The sequence below is a fragment of the Marmota flaviventris genome, chromosome 6 (genome assembly GCF_047511675.1).
Source record: "Marmota flaviventris isolate mMarFla1 chromosome 6, mMarFla1.hap1, whole genome shotgun sequence".
Lineage (NCBI taxonomy): Eukaryota > Metazoa > Chordata > Mammalia > Rodentia > Sciuridae > Marmota > Marmota flaviventris.
The window spans coordinates 156,967,050-156,988,368 of NC_092503.1; the positions used below are offsets into that span (position 1 = coordinate 156,967,050).

Below are 21,319 nucleotides of genomic sequence, written 5' to 3' on the forward strand. Positions count from 1 at the left end.
TTTCTGTGCATTAGTAAATCCTACTATGTCACTGAATTAACTTATTTTCATATTAGTTTTCTAGTAGATGTTGCATTTTACATGTTTGCAATATTATCTGAAAATAGTAAACATTTTATTGCCTCCTTTTAATTAGTTAAATTTCTAATTTCTTTCTCTTGTCTGATTTTAGTGGCTTGCACCTTTACAACAATATGAAATAGTGACAAGCACACATTCTTGCCAAAGATTCTTCTGTCATCATTCTGATTAAATATATGTTGTATTGAGGAACAATCATTCTGTCTGATTTATTGAGTTTTATATCAAGAATGGATGTTGAGTTTTGCTAAATGCCTTTTCAGTATCTCTGGAGATGATCATACATTTTCATTTTTAGGTAGATGATGGTGAGTTATTTTAATGCACTTTCTAAATTGAGTTATCCTTGCATTCCTGCTAAAAACCCCTGCTTAGACATCATATTTAATACATTTAATGTTATGCCGACTGTTTGCAATGTATTATTTATATTTCACCACCAAAACAGAGGTATTCTCTGTTTTTCTTTTTTGTGAGCAATATATTCAGCTTTTGCAGTAAAATTTTATTCCATTTATAAAATTAATATGGAAGATTGTTGTCTTATTTATACTTTGGTGTTGTTTGAACAGTATTGGAATTCTCTTTTCTTAAAAACTTTGGTAAAATTCCATTTTGAATGAATTGGTATTCGATGCCCTTTTTTTGTGTGTGTGAGAGTTCTTAGTTTTCTTTTTTTTAAATATTTTTTTTAGTTGTAGATGGATACAATATCTTTATTTATTTATTTTTATGTGGTGCTGAGGATCGAACCCAGTGCCTCATGCATGCGAGACATGCGTTCTACCACTAAGCTACAACCCCAGCCCAATTTTTTTTGTTGTTTGTTTTGTTTTGTCTTTATTCTGATTTATTATATGCATTAAAATTCATATTACACTTATAGAACACAATTTTTCATATCTCTGGTTGCATACAAAGTATAGTCACACCATTCATGTCTTCATACCTGTACTTAGGGTAATGATGTCCATCTCATTCCAGCATCTTTTCTACCCCCATGCCTCCTCCTTTCCTCTCCCTCCCATTTGCCCTGTCTAGAGTTCATCTAATCCTCCCATGCTCCCCCCCACATTCTCCATTATGAATCTAACTTCTTTTATCAGAGAAAACATTCAGCATTTGGTTTTTTGGGATTGGCTAATTTAGCATTGTATGAAATTATTGTTTCGATATGCTAACAATATGGAATAAACTTTGATAAATAAAAACTTAGTTTTTTTTCCAGAAAAATCATCTAAAAATAGTCCCTTAGACATAAGCAAATTCTTCACTATTGATTGTTGTCACCACTGTGTTTTCTGTAGCACAACTCCTGCATTATCTTATTTTGTATGTGCTTTCTCATTTACACAAACCGCACTAAGTAACGATTCACCCTTTATTTTATTTATTTCATTTGTTACTTATTTATTTATTAGTACCGGGGATTGAACCCAGGGATGCTTTACCACTGAGTCTCATCCCCAGCCTCTTTTATTATTTTTTTTATTTTGAAACAGGGTCTTACTAAGATGCTGAGGCTGGCCTTGAGCTTGAGATTCTACTGCCTCATCCTCCTGAGTCTCTGGGATTATGTGCCATGATGCTTGGTTCCTTTATTTCATTTAAACAATGTATTTCTTGTAGCTTTGCATTTATTAAGTTTTACTTTTTTATTTTCTCATAACTATTGTTATTGCTTTTCTCACTATTTATTATTTCTGCTTTGCTGGTTCATTTTTCTTTTTTATTTCCCTAACTTCTTAAGTGTATGCTTACTTAACAGAGGCAGTCCTTACACTGCATGGTGTTGATAGAAATGGATTTCAGTTACCAGTGGTTAGCTCAATAACTCCAGTTGCTAAACAACCCAGTTCAAATTTCATTTACTATGGTTTTCAATAGTAATCACATAAACTAGAAACTTCACTGCTAGCTCTTCAATCCCATACACAAACAGCATACAAATCATGATTGGTGACAATTGTGTCACCACTTTTAAAGTTTGTCATTGACTTATGTTGTTTGGTTTATGCACAGACAGGAAGCATGTTATTTGGGGATTTGCTCTAGAAGCAGGAGCAACTGTGGTTTTATTTACCTATCTGTAGACTGTGATTTTTGCATTGTCACTTCAAAGAACATAATTGGTACCAATCAGCTGAGGGCTGGGAAAAGTGCCTATTTAGAAGTATGAAGTCTGAAATCGCCACAAAAATCACTATAATGCCTTTGAACTCAGAAAAAGAGAAATATCACCCTCTAAGGGAAACTTCCTGGTCTCATCTTACAAGAGACCATCAGTTATACTGGACAAGGGAAACCCCAAGGAGAGGGACCAGAGGGGACCAAACCACATCAATCAAGTCTTCATTGTCCCACTGTGAAGGTAGTGCTGCTGGCCCTTCAGTGTGGAGTTACTTGTAGAAAACTGACTGCAGTGTGGGGCTTCCCTTTTCCAAAAAGGTTTTTAAAAATTGTGTTTCCTTTTCCTCCATTCTTCAAACATTTGCTCGTTGAATGTTATATGTGTGTGTGTAAAAAATATATATATATAAAGGAGTTCCTTAGTATCATGGGGTTTACTTTCTTGTATAGTGAAAGGTAATGTAAAAAGGCATTTATGGATGAAGGAAATATGACACAGAAAATTTAGAGCAGAATTCTTTATATTAGGAGACCAAGGAAGGCTTTGCATTTTCTAAAATATGAGATGAGATCACACTGAAATGTGAGATGAGATCACACTGAAATTTGGAGAAAGTCCTAAATCCAATGATGGGTATCTTTACCCATCAAAGGAGAACACTTGACACAAAGATACCAAGAAGATAGTTACATAGTGGGGCGTGGCAAACAGAAATTGTAGAATGTAACAATAAGCCACAGGAAGCTAAGGATCCCCAGTCGCCACCAGAGTGAGGAAGGAAGCATGGCAAAGGGTCTTCCTGAACAGTCTCCAGCTGAAACAAACTCTGTTGTCATTTTTTTTTTTTTTTTTTACTTTTGGCTTTTATAACAGTGAAAGAATATATTTCAATTGTTTTAAGCTACAAATTTGTGGTTATTGTGCACTTGGAATGTGCTAACCTCAGCTGAGATGTGCCTTAACTATAAAATAATAGATTTCAAAGACTTAATTTAAAATATGTAAATCATAATTTTTATCTTGATTACATGTTGAAATTATGACTTTTGGAATGTAACAAACTGTTTGATTAAAATTAATTACATCTGTTTCTTTTTTGCTACTTTTTGGCTATTGGAAAGTTTAAAGTTATATATGTGGCCAGTATAAGACAGGTTTGCTTTATATTTCTATTGGACCATTTGAAATTAAAAATATACACTCAGTTTAAAGTGTTAAGAAACTGAGAACTGGACACAGAACGTGGCTCAGTGGTAGAGCACTTGCCTTGCATGTATGAGGCACTAGGTTCAATTCTCAGCACTACATATAAATGAATGAATAAAATAAAAGTCCATCAACAACTAAAAAAATTGAAAATCATGTATCTAACAAAGGACATGTATCCAATATATAAATACTCAACAATAATAAAGTAACCACACAGTTAAGTACAAAGGATTCAGAAGGACACCTTAACAAATAAGAACATAAAAAGAAGCTCAACATCATTTTTTTAAACTAAGGAAATAAAAACAATGAGATACACTTGTACACCTAACAGAATGACGAAAATCTGTAACACGTTTAAAAATTATAACAAAGATATGGTGCAAGAAGGACCCACATTCCTTGCTAGGGGGAATGTAGAAGGGGGCAGCAACTTTGGAAGACAGTTTGGCAGTTTCTCACACAGCTATACATTGACCATATAACCCAGAAATCATGTCTTTAGTGTTTACCTAGCTAACTTGTAAACACATTCTAAAAATTCTGCATATAAATAAATATAACTTATAGTAGCTAAAAGATCTCTTCAATAACTAAATGGAGGGCTAGGGTTGTAAGTCTGTAGAGTGCTTGTCTGGCAAGCCTGAGGCCCTGGTTTCAATCCCCAGCAATGGGGGTGAGGGACTGGGGGGTTGTGAATTGAAAAACAAAACATAGTATTTTTAATCAATAAAAATGAGCAATTACTCATATAAGTGAATTGTAAATCCATGTTGCTGATTGAAAGAAACAGAATAAAAAATTACATTTCAATTCTTGAAGTGACATGGATGTGACAGGTATGCAGATGTATTGTTTTCCAGGGTTTTATTGTGGCACCTGGGCACTTGATTATAGATGATGCTCCTCTTTTATACAATGTAAATTCAGATACTCCATCATCACCTCCTTGATGGTTACTCCAGTACTCCTGCTGGAGCTGTTTCTCAGGGCATTTTTTTCTATGAATATATTGTATATTTACCATCAACTAAGGTTTTCAAAAATGGTGGAAAAACACAGTCCGAATTTCAAGAGGCAATAAAACATTTAATCAAATTGAAGATTCCAGCTACACCCCAGTTTTCTGGAAGTACTAATATTTAGATCCTTCCTTTTTAAGGTAGTCCATGTCAGTGTGTGTTATCTTTTCCCCCCCCTTAATGCTCATCTGCTCTGGGAGGAGGATCTAGATCATGATGACAGAGTAGATCTTGCACGCAAAGTCCTGACCTGAATATTGGGCATTTTAATTTCTTGTAAACCTTATGATGAAACAGTGACCCCCCATAAATTCTAAATAATGCCAAATATAGGGCATTCAGTTAATACAGTTTCTCCTGTCTACCAGTTGACCGTGGTTGGCCGAACTGCTGAGTTCAGATACAAATTACTTGAAATGACAAGATCTTCACATTCCTACGTCAACCTCTTTTCAAACATAGAGCTGAGTCCGGACTTCAGCGAAGCTCTCAGAGGACATCATCAGACCAAGAGACGCCCGGGCTGTGGGCCTCAAGAGCCAGCAGCCCAACCCAAGGAGGAAGAAAACCAGCCTCGACGCTCGCATGCCCAACTTGCGGGAAGTCCACAGCTCCAGGCTCTCCCGGCTCAGAAGATTGGCACAGTGGGACAACCTAGAAAAAGGAGCTGTTGGCCCATGGGGCCCACCTGTAGCAACACCCAAGGTGGAACTGGGGTTATATTTGGAGGCCTTCTCTACATCGTTTTCCTTGGAGTTTCAATGAAACCATGGCGCAAAGCTCACTCAGAGCATGCTGCTAGGTGAACCACTAAGACTAGTCACCTTACATTAGATGTAAACGTGAGCTTGTCCAACCCAGCAAGCATACTTCCTGCATGCCACACAGGCCCCCAAACCCGGTAAGTGATCAGCGTGCAGCCCATTAGAAATTGTAGGTGGCTCTGAAAAGAGCCTTTGGTTTGTGGCGTTCATCTGGCAGCTGGTCAAGCTCGCTTGGCGCTGGTGTACTTGGTGGCGACCTTGGTTTTCCTCGGGCCCGAGTGCTTGGCCAGCTCAGGAGGCAGCAGCAGGCGCATGGCCGTCTGGATCTCCCGGGATGTGATGGTCGAGCGCTTGTTGTAGTGCGCCAGGCGCGACGCCTCGCCCGCGATGAGCTCGAAGATGTCCTTGACGAACGTATTCACGGAGCCCCTGCCTCAGAAGAGACACCTGCATCTGGGTGACCCTGCTTCGGCACCTCCTAGTTGTAACCAGCACTCTTGGTGGCATCTCTTGCGCTTTCCCCACCGCCCTCCTTCTTCTGACTTCTAGAAGCAGCTTTCTTACAGCCCTTTTTAGAAGTGGCGGCGCTCCTCGGAGCAAGCCCTGGCATGGCCAGAGCTCGGTGGCAAAGCAAATTGGAAGAGAGCAGCACCCACTTGTGAGAGCGGTGTTTATAGGCACAGAGCTCAAATGGCGTCCTCTGTATCTGCCGTGTGATTGGATATTGCCATGTATGTAAATAAGGAGACCCCTTTCAGTTCTCTGATTGGTTAAACACCAGGCAGCAGTCAGAACCGGCCCAAGCCACCCCCAGACTATAAATAGGCTGGGAGCCTGTCTTAACGGAAGCCGTTTCCGTTATAACAGATGGCTCCTGAGTTTTGCGGTGATGCGGAATGCAGGTGAGCGGCCGTGTTGGCCCCGTGGTGGGTTTGCTGGCCCTCACAAGTGAAGCTCTGCTGGAGGCATGGGCGCACAGGTGCACCTGACAGCCAGACCCTGGAGCTGTCCTGCAACGTGGTGTGAAAGGATGCTGAGCCCAAGGGGCGGATGGGGCGACCATGTATAATCCTGGGGGTGTCCTGCCCAACCTTGGAGTTGGGCTGCTGTCCACATGTTTGGCAGCTGCCACAGCGAAGTTCAGTGTGGTTTAACACCACAAGCTGCCAAGCTGGCAGGCCCGGGGAGTGACAGGAACACCCAGAAGGAAAATAAACTCAAAGTCTAAACCGACACATCTCACTCAATTTCCGAGTCATAATTTCAGTCTAACTCTATCCCTTTCTTTTTCTCCTATTATCTCTCTTCCTCCCTCCCTCTGGTACTAGGGATGGGACCCAGAGCTTCCCACATGCAAGGGAAGTACTGTTTCACTGAGCCACACCCAGACCTTTGTGTGTTGAGATATAATTTGACTAAATTATGGACTGGCTAAATTGCTGAGAGTGGCTTTGAACCTGAGACTCTCCTGTCTCAGCCACTGGAATTACAGACATGTCCCAATGTGCCCAGTTAGAATTTTCAGCATTGAGTGGCTAAAGGTCCTGAGTAATTGTTAAAGAAAGCTGTTCTCTTTACTATTGAAATGGCATGAGGATTTTTAAATATAACCTACATACCAAGTAATAAACCAAAAGGGATAGAGTTGGTTAGATTGAATGACTGGATTCTGGTAGTAATACTTTAATGTACCCCCAAGTCCTCAGACTTTTTTCTTAGGACCTGGGTAGGTTGGCACAACCACGTCCTGTCCTATTGCTGGACTGACCACATTCCTGAAGTAGGCACAGGAACAGTTCCACCCACAATGGGAAGTCCACTTTGGACTCCACAGAGCACTACTCACAACATCTCCAGCTGCCCCAGCCACAGAAACAAGTTCTTCGCAGTTCTAATTTGTAGTAGTTGTAGTCAATTGAACATATTGTTGGTGAGACAGATGGTACTGCTCTTTCTAATCCTATCGCAAACCGAGGTCTTTATCAGAAATTGAGTGAGATGTATGTCGGTTTAGATTATGCATTCATGCTGAACTTTTTATAGGAAGAATGACATAATGTCTGAGACTTTCTTTAAAACACTACAGAGAAATTCCACAGGATATGGAAACTCTAACAGCCAAATATTGATAACGGTTGGAGCCCCAAACTAACAGGTACTTGGTTACATTCGACCATTCTACTTTTTTGTGTGTTGCAAAATTTCCCTAATAAACCACAAACATCAGAAATTTAATAAATAAAACAGAATCTAGGCCGGACTGTAGAAGAAGCAATTTTAGCCTCACAAAGCAGCAGAAAGCATTGGAGCCAACAAACACAAAGATAGAGCCTCAGTGGAATCAGGGCCCAGAACCCAGGACACTGACTCCAAACACGGGCACTGAACAGGGCTGAGTGGGGCTTTCATCATTAAAAGTGCCCCCTCCCCCCAAATGCCAGAACTCTCCAGGTATAGTGTCAAACAGAACAGACACCACGAATAAAAATCCAATCGAAAAACAAGGTACCAGAGTCTCTCAGGCAAAGGAATGAAAGGTCATGAATGCATCTTCAGCAAGATAAATAAACAAATAGAATCACTGGTCCAGTTAAGGAGCAGCTGCTAAGTGTCCAACATTTGATGGGCACTTATCACACTCAAAAATAAAAATGCTTAAGTAATAAGAAGTGCAAAATCACTGATTCAAGCTTAGAGGATCCTAAGTTAAAAGTGCCCCCGGGTACTGCCACAGCCAGGTAGCTGAGCCAGGGGGTCCTGGGGTACTGGGGTCCTGGCAGGAGAAGTGTGAGGGAAACCACACCCTTCAGAAGACCTGCTCTCAGGTACATGCCATTCTGTATGTAGACTATCCAAGAGATGTGACCTTTGAGGGCAGCTGGGGAGGGAGGGAGAGGGGGAGGGAGGGAATGAGCTCAGAAGGCATCCACAGGGCTGACCATGGCCTGGTCCTCCTAGGGAGCTCTCAACAGCAGAGCCACCTCCATCAGAGAAGCCTGGGGAGCTCCCTTGGAAGGAGAGTTCCACCTCCTGAGAGGGAGACACCAAGGGTCTCTGTTTCTTGTGTCACAGATTTGTGGGCAGGTCCCAGGTTTCTAATCCACTGGGCAATTTGAAGACCCCTTAACTCTTAAGGAAAGAGTGAAAGTAAAGATTAAACCTTTAATTTGGGTGCAAAGAGGTCCAAGGATTTGGCAAAGGATTTCCCAGGTTGTTACTAGCAGACTCAGAAATTCAGTGTTGTGTAGAGTTGGGTGAAAAGTCTTCAAAGGACAAGAAAGAACCACTGTCTGTCCTGAGTTAGTCAGGCTGGGTGACAGGGACACTCATTCACTTCTTCAGGGGGCCTTAGGGTCCTTCCCGTCCTGCTGAAGATGTTTGGTGATGCAGGACACTGTGGAGGAAGAAGTGTGCCCATCTCCCACGGCTCTGCACAGGCAAAGGGAAAGGGGCGTTTCAGGAATGAGCATGATGTGGACGGTTGTGCCCAAGGACAAAGGGAAGAAGAGTGTGTGCTGTGTGGCACTTGGGTCACCCGCATGCTGTGGTGTGCCTGGGATGCAGCCACGGGGCAGTGGTGTGTGCAGCACATGGTTTGCACTGTCGGTGTGACAGTGTGACGTTTGTACATTTGGTTTGTGTGGAGCGTGCTTATGCCAAGCTCAGGGGGTAGTGCTGGGTGTGTCATGTGCTGTGCGTTTTGTGTGGTGCTTGTGTTGGCGTCTGCACGTGCTGAGATACACAGCCCCCTGCTGCAGTCCGGCTGCAGCAAAATAACCGGGGGGTGACGAAGAACTTGTGTACGTTGATACAGCAGGAGTAGGAGCCGTTTATTGCAGGACAGGAGCAGTATTTATACATTCCACAGAGCTTATCTAATTAGCATAAACTAGATACAGCAGTCAACCAATCAGGAATCTCCACACTTAATGGCTCACTTTTGTTACTTCTCAAACCACTCCCTCTGGCATTTTGCCAGGCACCATCCAGACTTGTTTACGAACGCTAACATTCCCCTGGCAAAATGCCAGGTGTTATTTTGACTTGTTTACAGACTCTAACAGCCCCCCAAGGGCAGGGTGACGATGGTGACTGATGAGCCACTCCCTCATAGGTCCTGCAAACCCAGGCTTGGGCTCTGGTCCCTCAGGGCACTTACTGTCCTGTGGATGGCCGAGATGGCATGTCATGGTCTGGGCTGGGGAGGGCATGTGGTGGCCTGCCTGCGGAGTGTCCCTCCATGCTGCTTTGACACCCTTCCTTTCTGTGGGCACACAGGTTGTCCCCTGCCTGAAGGCAAGTCTGCGGGCAAAGAGCCCCTCAAATCTTGTTTGATATTCCTTATTTTCCTTTTATCTTTGAGGGATATTTTCACTGGATATAGAATTTGGGGTTGATGAGGTTTTTACTTGTTTTCTAAGAATTTTCAGGGTTTCTGTATATTTTTAATCAATTAAAAAATTACAAACTTGAATGACAAAGGACACCCCTGGGAGCTGAAAAGGCGACGGCTGATGGAGCCACTCACCCTTAAAAAAAAAAAAACACAAAAAACCACTTTATTTTACTTATTTATTTTTATGTGGTGCTGAGGCTCAGACCCAGTGCCTAGCACGTGCTAGGAGAGGGCTCTACCGCTGAGCCACAACCCCAGCCCCCCAGCTACTCTCACTTTGGTGCAGGCTTTAAATCCTGAGGAGTGGTGGGTGGTGAAGTGCTGGTGTGATTGACACCCACAGAGGTGGAGACCAAACCCTTCAGCAAAAAGAGAAGCCACAGCCAAGGACCTGAAGAGACACTTCTCAGAAGATGAGGTACATGAAAAAATGTTCATCATCACTAGCAATTAGAGAAATGCAAATTAAAACCACTCTAAGATTTCATCTCACTCCAGTCAGAATGGCAGCTATTTTGAAGACAAACAACAATAAGTGTTGGTGAGGATGTGGGGAAAAGTGCACTCATACACTGCTGGTGGGACTGCAAATTGGTGCAGCCAATATGGAAAGCAGTATGGAGATTCCTTGGGAAACTGGGAATGGAACCACCATTTGACTCAGCTATCCCTCTCCTCAGTCTGTACCCAAAGGACTTAAAAACAGCATACTAGGGGCTGGGGTTGTGACTTAGTGGTAGAGTGCTGGCCTTGCACCTGTGAAGCACTGGGTTCGATCCTCAGCACCACATATAAATAAATAAAGGTATTGTATCCATCTACAACTAAAAAATAAAGTTAAAAAAAACCAGCATACTCTAGGGACACAGCCATATCAATGTTTATAGTAACTCAATTCACAATAGCTAAACTGTGGAGCCAACCTAGATGCCCTTCAGTAGATGAATGGATAAAAAAATGTGGTATATATACACAATGGAATATTACTCAGCAATAAAAGAGATAAAATCATAGCATTTGCAGGTAAATGGATGAAACTGGAGAAGATAATGCTAAGTGAAGTTAGCCAATTCCAAATAACCAAATGCTGAATGTTTTCTCTGATATAAGGAGGCTGACTCATAGTGGGATAGAGAGGGGGAGCATGGGAGGAATAGACGAATAATAGATAGGGCAGAGGTGTGGGAGGGGAAGGGAGGGGGCGGGGGGTTATTAATGATGGTGGAATGTGATGATCATTATTAGCCAAAGTACAGGTACAAAGACATGAATTGGTGTGAATATACTGTGTGTACAACCAGAGATATGGAAAATTGTGCTCTGTAAGTGTAATAAGAATTGTAAAGCATTCTATTATCATATGTAAATAAAAAATTACATAAAAATAAATCACTATAGTTCTATAAAGAGAGAGAGAGAGAGAGAGAGAGAGAGAGAGAGAGAGAGAGAGAGAGAAGCCACCTCACAGGTGGATAACCAGTTCCCTCCCAGGAAAGGCAGCCATTATGTTGGTCGGTCCCATTATGTAGGTGGTTTGCTTCTTCTTAAATATAACATCCCATGGCCTGGTGAGAGAATTTTTCTGTGGAAACACATAAAGAGTTTACAAATGTTCAGGAAAGGAGCTAAAACAAACAAACAAACAAACAAACAAACAAACAGAAAATGCCTGAATGAAGAGCCCTTGCTGGCCCAGGTGCCCAAAGTATGTTGGCACTGGTACTGGCTGTCGGTCAACTCCTGGTGTGGACCATCAGCAAGGAGCTCCATGTGAGAGGTCTTCAGCGCCAGGTGTCCCTGACTCAGTCAGGCTAAGTGGGGATCCATAGCAACCCCCTAGCAGCCACCAATCAGCATGAGACAGGGAAATACCTGGGATGCCAGATGACCCTACCAGTAATTTATGGTGGTTGATAACATGTAGTTCAGCACGTACACACCTCTTGGCTTAAACCAATCAGTTCAAAGGAATCCCCCTCTTGTACTAACCAATCACTCCTACCCAACTTGTTCCCGCCAGTGAGTGTGCTAATCACGTTTTAGAGTTGTTTTATGATTTTCCCGCGGTGTGTGATGATTTACTAAGAGATGCTATGATATATATGAAGTCCCTGCCTTCCCCAAAGAATGTATAAAATGCTGCAAACCCTGGGCTTGGGGCCTCTCAGCGTCACCAGTTGCTGTGTGCAGGAAGGACCGAGCTAGCTCGCAATAAATACCTCTTTGCTGCTTACATCCATCTTGGTCTCTGGCGGTCTTTTGGGGATCCTGAACTCAAGCATGACATTTGGGGGTTCCTCCGGGATCCCCCTTATAAGCCTACCCAGACACCCCAATCGAGAGGTGATGAAAACCCGGCCAGTAAGTAAAGGCATTGCCGATCTGTAATTTTCTGTACTCTGGTTGCCTGCAGGTTCTGGTTCTGTGTTGTGTGGTCAGCAAAAGGTCTAGGTGGACGCACCCGAAGGGCAGCCAATAGAGTTTGTGGGAGACGTCCCCAGCCCCTTCTGGGATCTAAGTGGATTGCCCTTTACTAAAGGCGTCTGTATTTTGTAGCTGACGGATCCTTCGACTGCCTCTGCTTTTAGTTTCTGGGTAGCAATCCACGCCGTGCTGCGAATTCTGTGTTTGTTTCTACTGTCCTGTCTGCCTCCACCCCAACACCCTGGCAAGGGAACTAATTCCCCAATCTGAGGTTGTCAGACCCAATCTGAGGGGGATATTCCCCCAATCTGTTTGTCTAAAAGGAAGGCCCCAGTTGGCTTGGGGCCAGCACCCCACTTCCATTTTATTGACAACCTGAAAAGGGAATCTGTGTCTTTGTGTGTCTTTTTGTATCTTTTTGTCTATGTCTCTGTTGAGTGTGATGGCATTGTTTTACTTTGGACAGATGCAGAGTCCCAAGTTCCGATCTGCCTTAGATGTGTGGAGGTAACTTTAGCTAAATTTTAGCCTGAAAATGTCCCTGGTATGCTACTCCTGTAAGGGACCAAAAGTCAATAGAACTGCCAGCTTTTCTGTTCTCACCTTTTACACTCCTTTTAGCTGTGTTTTAAAGGACTTCGATAAACTTTACTCCCCTTTGTTAAACGGTATTAAGGAGGCAATGTTTCTTCCTGTAGTTGGCTTGAGTGCACCCACTGCAGAGGGAAATGCCTGCTGGGGATCTAAGAACTTTGATATCTCCCTTTTATTTTTCTCAAAACCCTGTCCTCATTATTAAATTAATTTAATTATAAAGCATTAATTGGCTTTGAGGACAGGAACCAATTTTTCAATTACAAATTTTGACCCCCCCAGGGGGGACTCTAGAGGAGCCCCCACTCTGCTTTCTTGGGGAAGCCTAGCACCCCAAACAACCCCAAACAACTGCATGCAGAGGATTAACTTTTGAGAGCCGACTACTGGAATGTTAGAAGATGTGCCAGCGTGCCTGGGATCAGACCTAACCAGAGGAGCTAACCCTGTAAGTAAAAGGAGGGACTGAGGGATGCCCAGCAGCTGCTGAAGCCATTTTTGCTTCGGGGAACTCCCTCCTTCCTTCCTTGCACTGTGAGGATTATGCTACCTCTGTCTACTTAAAAAAGGGGAGGGGCACTGAATGCAATAAAATCGCCACACGGAGACCCTTGATTTTACACCTCTGGTTGCCCCTCTGTGAGAACATCTGGTTCACCCATGGGGACATCTATGGTGCCACTGGTGTAGGAGTCATAATTAAATGGGAGTTAGAAACTTGGGGAGATTTTTCTCTTATCTGGTCTGTTTTAAAAGTTCCTGCCTGTCAGCCGTACTCTGGAGCTCCCTTCTGTCTGTCTGTCCTGTGTCTGTCTGTGTCTGTTTCTGGCCCTTTAAGACATGGGTAATAATGTGTTGATATCAACTGTGGAATCTTTAAACATTGCAATGGAGATTTCACCTGCGAAAAGCTACAAGGCCTTTACTATGGTGTTATGTGTGCACACTTGTGTTATGTGTTGCCAACAGAAGAAAATAATGATGTCTTTATGAAAATTGGCAGCTATATAGAGTGCTCATGAAAATTTTTAAAAATGGATCCAAATATCTTTGATTCATGTGATTTAAATGGTTCAATTTAAATTGGGTAAACAGATGAAAATAAACATGTCTTTAAAATTAAGCTTACAAGTTTTTCTAGGTGTTCAAAAAAATAATAAAATGTTGAAGTCTATGAAATAATCAGCCTAAATTCAGAAATTTACAAGGATTGTTTAAAAATGTGAACAGAAAAGGATGTTAACAGATGGAAATGAGAAATTAGAAGGTTATAGGTATGGATTTAATAGAAGAAAAATGTATTTCTGGATAAGAGAGTCTATGTGATTATGTAAATAAGAGGGTTTAAGTAAGTGATAAAGCAGGTCTGTGTAAGTTGGTTATATATGTAAGTTTTTTGAGCAAGTAATCTTAAAGAAATTAAAAATTATATAACTATTGTTAAACAACAATTTTTATTTTGCAATATTGTAATATGTTATTTCTTTAAGAGCTAAACTTGGTTAATATAAAAACATCAATATAATTGTGGTGCTATTAATGTGTTCATATCTTCCAGGTATACAAGTCTGTAAGGTAGTAGCTTTAAAAGAGCATTATATCAAGCTGGTGTTCTAAAGTTGTATGGTAATTTTAGACTTAAAAGAAAAACATATTTGAGGTTTATTTATATCATTTGATGTTCTATAACTGGACCTGTTATCAATAAGATATGTAAAGTTTTATGTTACTTTTTACACTGGGGTACAATTTAAATCTATTTTTAAGTTAATGAGAGCCTAATCTGTGTAAAGGTTAATATTGTAAAACACAAAAGTACTTTGCTACTCTTCTACAAAAGGTTAAAAGCTTTCAGCCTTTCTTTAATTCATGTTTTAGATGTGATATTATATTGTGTTAGCTAATATTCATGTGAAATTGAGCAACAATTTATGTAAGCTTTGTAAAATGATGTTTAAAAAGCAAAGATCAGCTTCAGAACTAGAGCACTTAAGATTTATGAAGAGCCCCACTATACCTGAGATAAGGCTCTGTGTCCCCTTACTACATGTGAGAATGACTATAAAAGAAGCATGCCAGATTTCAGTACATGTAAAGTTGTGTCCAAAAGTTGTTTTTGTAAAGATTACAAGGATCTCAAACAGGGGATATAATGTATAACTCTGCCAAAGTTCAAGGTAGCTATTACACAAACTAAATATGTTTTTACTCTTGTTAATTTAATTTGTAATTTTCTTATAAATGGTCTAAAGATTGCCTGTTAATGTTTTGCAGAGGTACTGCTTTAAGAACACACAACTTGGGTTAATTTAAGATAATAAGTCATCACCTACAGGATAGAGACATAGACATTAAAGCCCAGTTCTCTTAATATAAGGCTGTTGAAATTGATTTGCTGTATGTTTAAGATTAAGATTTAAAATTAATTAAATTAAAAGGGCCAAGAAAATCAATACTTGGCTCTTGCCCTCTGAGTCAATCTGAATCCAGGGAACAGGGGACTTCTCTAAAGAGCTTTGCAACTCGGGGCCACATAACCTCCCGATCAGGGAGATTAATGAGACCACTGGAGAACAGAAAGCCAATCAGTGCATTTGCTATGAAGAGGAGGGTCATGGAGAAGAGAGACATCCCTGATGCTTCCAAGGGAAGCCACATGGTCAAGCAAGACCTGGACCCATCCTAGCGCAAATGGCACTAGCAGAACTGAGAAGCTGCTCCAAAGTTCCCCCAGGATTCCCATAGAAATTCAGCTGACTGTTGACAATAGATAGAAACAAAAGTCAGTTTTACTGCTTAATTTTAAACACTTATCAAAGACAGTTAAAACCAAAACACAGTTATTCCTGGGCATTTTAAATAATAATAGTAATTAAATGTAACTTAAGGTATACACCTTGTGTTAGCCCCAAGAATAAGTCAACTGGGGGCTACAAAAGAGATTCTTAAGCAGGAATGCCTGATAACTATCAAGAGGAACTGCCAGAGTAGTTTTTAGTTTAAGGCCTACAGATATTCCTAACCTACACAGGTAGGCTTGGTGTTTGCTAGTATGATTATCCAGCCCTGAGTAACAGAATTAAAGGTTTCTCTATTAGACACAGAGGTCATACTACTAAAGGGATTTTGCAAGATCAGATGACATTAAATTATTAAACTGTATCTTATGTGGAAGGACATCTGTAACACTAAAAGTTAAATGTTATGTTTTCAGTCCTGATAACTGGGGATATTAAAGCCTGATGATGAAACTTTTATTATACAGCGACATGTTCTTGCTGCTGCAACATTTATTCAGTACTCATGGTTTTTGTTTCTCTCATAGAAGCACTCATCCCCAGATGACTTTACAACCTGTTCTTCCCCAACCAGAATTCAAACTGAACTGACTTCTAAAAGGGAACTCATGTCCCCCACATCATCCCTCATGTCATAGAGCCCCCTCAAGTTCAACGCCCCCTCTCAGCTTTGAAGCAGTCAGAATGAGCGGTCACCCCTTCGCCTTACAGCAATAAAGAGTTCCTAAAGTTAGAGGGGGGAATGAATCCAGAAATAGATAGACAGTGTAGATAGGTAAGTCGAGTCAGGTTGGATCTAGGAGGCCAATTTTGAGTGAGTCTGGGAAGTTAAAGACTGTCCCCTGAGGGTTACTGTTTACCAAGATGTTGAGTCTGCCCAAATAAACCCCCAACAGAGGGAACCATGATTGGTTCCAAAGTTTCCAGAAAATGGGGGGGGGGGGTGAGAAACCAGCCTCTACCTCAGAGCAAATCCTATCCAAGGAAGGGACATGACCTTTGTCCTTGGAAAGACCCACAGAGCACTCCTAGGCCCATACCCACCCTGCTGAGTTGTTTACCTATAAATAACAGGAGAGATCTGCGGCACCAGGTGTCCCTGACTCAGTTAGGCTAGGTGAGGACCCATAGAAACCCCCTAGTAACCACCAATCAGCATGAGACAGGGAAAATACCTGGGATGCCAGATGACCCCCCCAGTAGTTTATGGTGGTTGATAACATGTTGGGAAACCATGTAGTTCAGCACATACTCCCCCCCATGGCTTAAACCAATCAATTCCCCCTCTTGTAGTAACCAATCATCCCTACCCAACTTGTTCCCGCCAGTGAATGTGCTAATCATGTTTTAGAGTTGTTTTATGATTTTCCCACAGTGTGTGATGATTTTCTAAGGGATGCTATGATGTATGTGAAGTCCCTGCCTTCCCCAAAAAGTGTATAAAACTGCTGCAAACCCTGGGCTCGGGGCCTCTCAGCATCACCAGTTGCTGTGTGCGTGGAGGACCAAGGTAGCTCGCAATTAAACACCTCTTTGCTGCTTACATCCATCTTGGTCTCTGGTGGTCTTTTGGGGGTTCCGAACTCAAGCATAACAATTTATCTTAGGAATGAAAAAGTTGTTTAAAAATACAAGATTATATATCTGTCAATGAACACAGAAAGAGAAAAACTATATGATAATTTCTATAGACCTGGAATAATCTTTATATGGAGTTATCATTTATCCACCATACAACTTTGCTAACCTTGGATGTGTGACAGAATTCTAATGTGGTTCCCAAGGTGTCCAGTCCTTGTTGGACTCTTGGGTGGTCACATGAGAACAGAGGGGTGGGAATGTTAGAGGCTTATAACTTGTTCCTTTAGTTTCACAAGTTCACAGGTAGAAACTGTGCCCCAGAAAGCTCATCTGTACCTGATTTAGAGGATGAGATTTTGAATTTTGCACTAATGAGCTTTTGATGAAGTTTGGGTCTTGAGCTAATATTACAATACGATGAGGTGGGTTGACTGTGCTTTTTGTGTGAGATGAACAAAAATCTTAGGGCCGGGCACAGTGGTGCACACCTGTAATTCCAGCGGCTCAGGAGGCTGAGGCAGAAGGATTTCGAGTTCATAGCCAGCCTCAGCAATGGCAAGGCGCTAAGCATCTCAGTGAGACTCTGGCTCTAAATAAAATGCAAAATGAGGATAAAAATGTGGCTTAGTGATTAAGCGACTCTGAGTTCAATCCCTGGTACAAAATAAAAATAAAAAAAAAAAAACAAACCCTTCAGGGCCAGAGTGTTGACTGTGGTAGGCAGAATATTAAGATTACCCCTTCTGATTTCTGGGTCCTGGTCTTTACATAACCTTCTCCCAGTTATTTGGTAAACCCAAGCTGGGTCCTGCTTGAAAGAATTTTCCAGATGACATCATGGTCCCAAAACAGGTGACTTTAGATAGGGATATTATCTGGATGGGACTGGTCTAACTACTCAAGTCCTTTCAATCTGGCTCTATGGGTCAGTGATGGAACTGTCAGAGATTCACAGTGTGAGAGGAATTCTACATGAGGGATATTCCCACTGCTGGCTTTGGGGATAAAAGAGGCCATGCAGATTAATTAAGCCTGTATTTGAACTTCAAAAAAAATAGACACCTGGGGCTGCCAACTTTTGGCGTCTAGATTCTTAGCGGAGCATGTTGTGTTGGTGTATTCGTCCAGAGTGTTAAGTGTCTCAGGATTTCTCCCCTTTTTAAGTAATGTGCTTCATATTAATGCACCGCAATATGTTCATTCCAAACATTCTGCTATTTTTAATAAAGCTGTTATAAACATTTCTTGTCAAGTATTTTTGTAAACATGTATTTGTATTTTTCTTGGGAAAATATTGTTCACTGAAGCAGACTTTGCTTTCCTGCATTGGATTGCACTGATGCACTCTTTCAAAAGTGCGTGGCCATGGGTGTGCGTTTCTTTCTGCACCCCTGCTTTCTAACTTGTTTGGTCCTACCCAACCCAGCATCCACCACTCTAGCTTACTAATACCTTAATATGTAACTGCATTTTTAAATGTAATCTCTCTCCGCAATATGTGCACAGGAGCTTCTCAACCAAAGCAGTCTTATGAATTGGAGAATAAAAATAGAGCATTTGAAGGAGAGGGTTTTGTTTCTAAGGGGTCTTATTACCAACAGTAAACTACGTTGTTCATTAAGGGTCCATCTAAAACAGACGAGAGTCAAAGAATTTGGCATCCTGGTTAGCTTCCTGTGACATTCTAGTTAGAATTATATTTCTGGAGGTCTGGTCTTCTTTCAGTCATATAGCTTCCTTTTTATGCTAATTTCTCAAAGGCCACCAGGATATGCAATTTTAATTTCATATCTCAGGTCCAAACTTTGGGTCGATTCCCCAGTAAATTTACAGTGGGGAGATTTGCTGGGCTTTGCTGAGCCCTTCCCTCCTGCTTCCCAGTTCCAGGTCTCTGTTCCTTTCCCTATGCACTGGCAGTCCCTATACCCTGCTGTAATTCACTCTGATAGCCCTTGTGAACCGCACAAGGTCACGTGGCCTACCTAACGCCTCTGCAGAGGAGGAGCATGAAGGTATGTCAGAAATACCCAACGCAGTCCTAAGTTTTAAGTCCTGTCTTGCTAACTGTTTGTGTGAAGGTTGGATGTTATTGCTAGGACAATAGATCGGGGGGCAGGGGGAGATGGTGCCTTGCTAGTAGCATGTCCCGCGACAGCAGTGCGCCCCAATGTTTCTGAAGGTCTGGATGTACTCAGCTCCCGTGTGAGGATCTGTGAGACCAGGACGGGGGGCTCCTGTAGTCAAGAAGTTGGACAAGAGGAGAACGGAGAAGGCTTTCAGACCTGAAACAGAAGGTGAAGACACACTCTCTTTTTTATTTAATGTTTTGAACATTTTATTATCTTTTTCTCTGAAAGGAACACGTTTTTACCTGTGAGAAGGTATACATACAGGAAACAATGAAAGTCAGTGAGTAGATTTCTCACTCTGCTCTTTCTATGCTGCTTACTATTCTTGTATTTACAAGAATACAAGCAGATAAGAGCATGCTTCACTCTCTTCCCTTTTTACATTAGTGGCAACACTATAAGCAATGCACTGTGTCCTGATTTTCTAATGTAATCATGGGAATCATGCTCAGAGATGACACATGTGTAGCAATTCCAGGACCTTTAATGTAACTGTAGTCAATATGCTAAGAGCCTGAGTGGGAAAATCAGGCAAAATGTAGCAAAATAGGTAAAGTCAGAAGAGACATGGACAATTCGAGAAAGATTAAAGAAGAAATCCTAGAAAACAAGGACACCAGCGCAGAGACAACTTCCCAAGCTGAAGTGCAAAGAAAATCAAACACACCCACCAACTAACAGGACACCCCAAATCTGTGCACAGCACCAAGGTGCAGCCATCCCACAACAGCAAAAGCAGAAAGAATGCAAAGAAGAAATGTTTGAAAAAATAATGGAGGACAACACTTCAAAACTGATGGCAGACAGCAAACCACACATCCAGGAAGCTCAGAGAACACCAAATGACATTACAAGAAAAAAGAAAAACAATAACAAGGAAGACTACCTAGATATTCCATATTTAACTACAGAAAACAAAGACAAACTGTACATTTGCTTTTTTGTTTTTATTTTTGCTTTGGTACTGGGGACCAAACTCAGGGACACTTTACCACCGGGACACATCCCCTGCCTTTTTCAATTCTTACTTTGGGACAGGGTCTCGCTAAGAAGGGTCTTGCTAAATTCCCGAGGCTGACCTGGAACTTGAGATCCTCATGCCTCAGCTTCCAGAATCTCTGGAGTTATATGTGTGCAACCATGCCCAGACAAACAGAGCATCATGAATGAATCTGAAGGAGAAAAAATACCTCACTTACAGAGGAACAAGAATAAGAATTAGAGCAGACTTATTATCAGAAATCATGCAAATGAAAATGTAATCTTTAATGAGTTGCAAGGAAGAAAAAAGACCCTCCAAACCTAGAAATGTAATTTGATGCTATACAAAGGTACTAGATAAAAAAATGAAGAAAGAGGGCACATAAGTATTCTAAAAGAGGAAAACTCACCAGAAAAGTATTTCCACAAAGTAGACCTAAGTTGAAAGCTTATAGTACAAGATGAACCTACGAACTAGCAAAGTCATTAGACTGGCTGGACAGGTCAGTGCAGCCCTCAGGAGCTCAGAGCAGCAGGGGACAGGAGGTGCTCAGACAGCAGAAGGTTGTGGGAAAGAATATTAAAAGTCAAGATGGACACTGCAGAAAAGAGGATGAGATGATAAGGAGATGGGGGGGGGGCACACAGCAGGGCCACCTCTGCCCAGGCAGGGACACCGGTGTTGACAAGAAGAAGGCAGAGGGAGTGTCCTTGTCAGGCTCCCTGTGCCATTCAAGCCAAGGAGCATGCACCTTCATCTCACTACATCTTACCAACCTGACAAAAGCTGTGCTATAACTTTAAAATAGGTCATCTTTTATTGTGAATGGGAATGTACACTTTTATATTTCTGTGGCTTTGCTATTTCTGTGGTCACAAGAGTTGGTCGTCTCAATTTGCTGTCTTGTGAGTGATCCATTGGCATTTCTTACCTACTGGATACTATGTATTTCTTATTTATCGATATGCAACCAAAAAACGCAAGTGTATTTATTCCTAGGATTTGTAGAGGGTACTTGTGCATTCGTATGTGGAGTGCCTTAATCAGTGATAACTGGTTGATGGGTGCACAGTCGATGAACAGGGAACACACACTGGGGCTCATCCTCTGGTGTGGGTAGTTACAGTCAGAGCTCAGTGGCTCTAATCCAACCACTGTGCTCCAGCATTGTGCTTTGCTAATGAGTGGGGGGCTTCGTGCCATGAGAA

At 41.7% G+C, this 21,319-nt stretch overlaps 1 pseudogene; it reads right to left on the reverse strand.

Annotated features, from left to right (window-relative positions):
- Positions 1 to 5,428: 5,428 nt before the first annotated feature.
- On the reverse strand, positions 5,429 to 5,817 carry LOC114102612 (histone H2B-like; annotated as a pseudogene).
- Between the last annotated feature and the right edge of the window lie 15,502 nt (positions 5,818 to 21,319).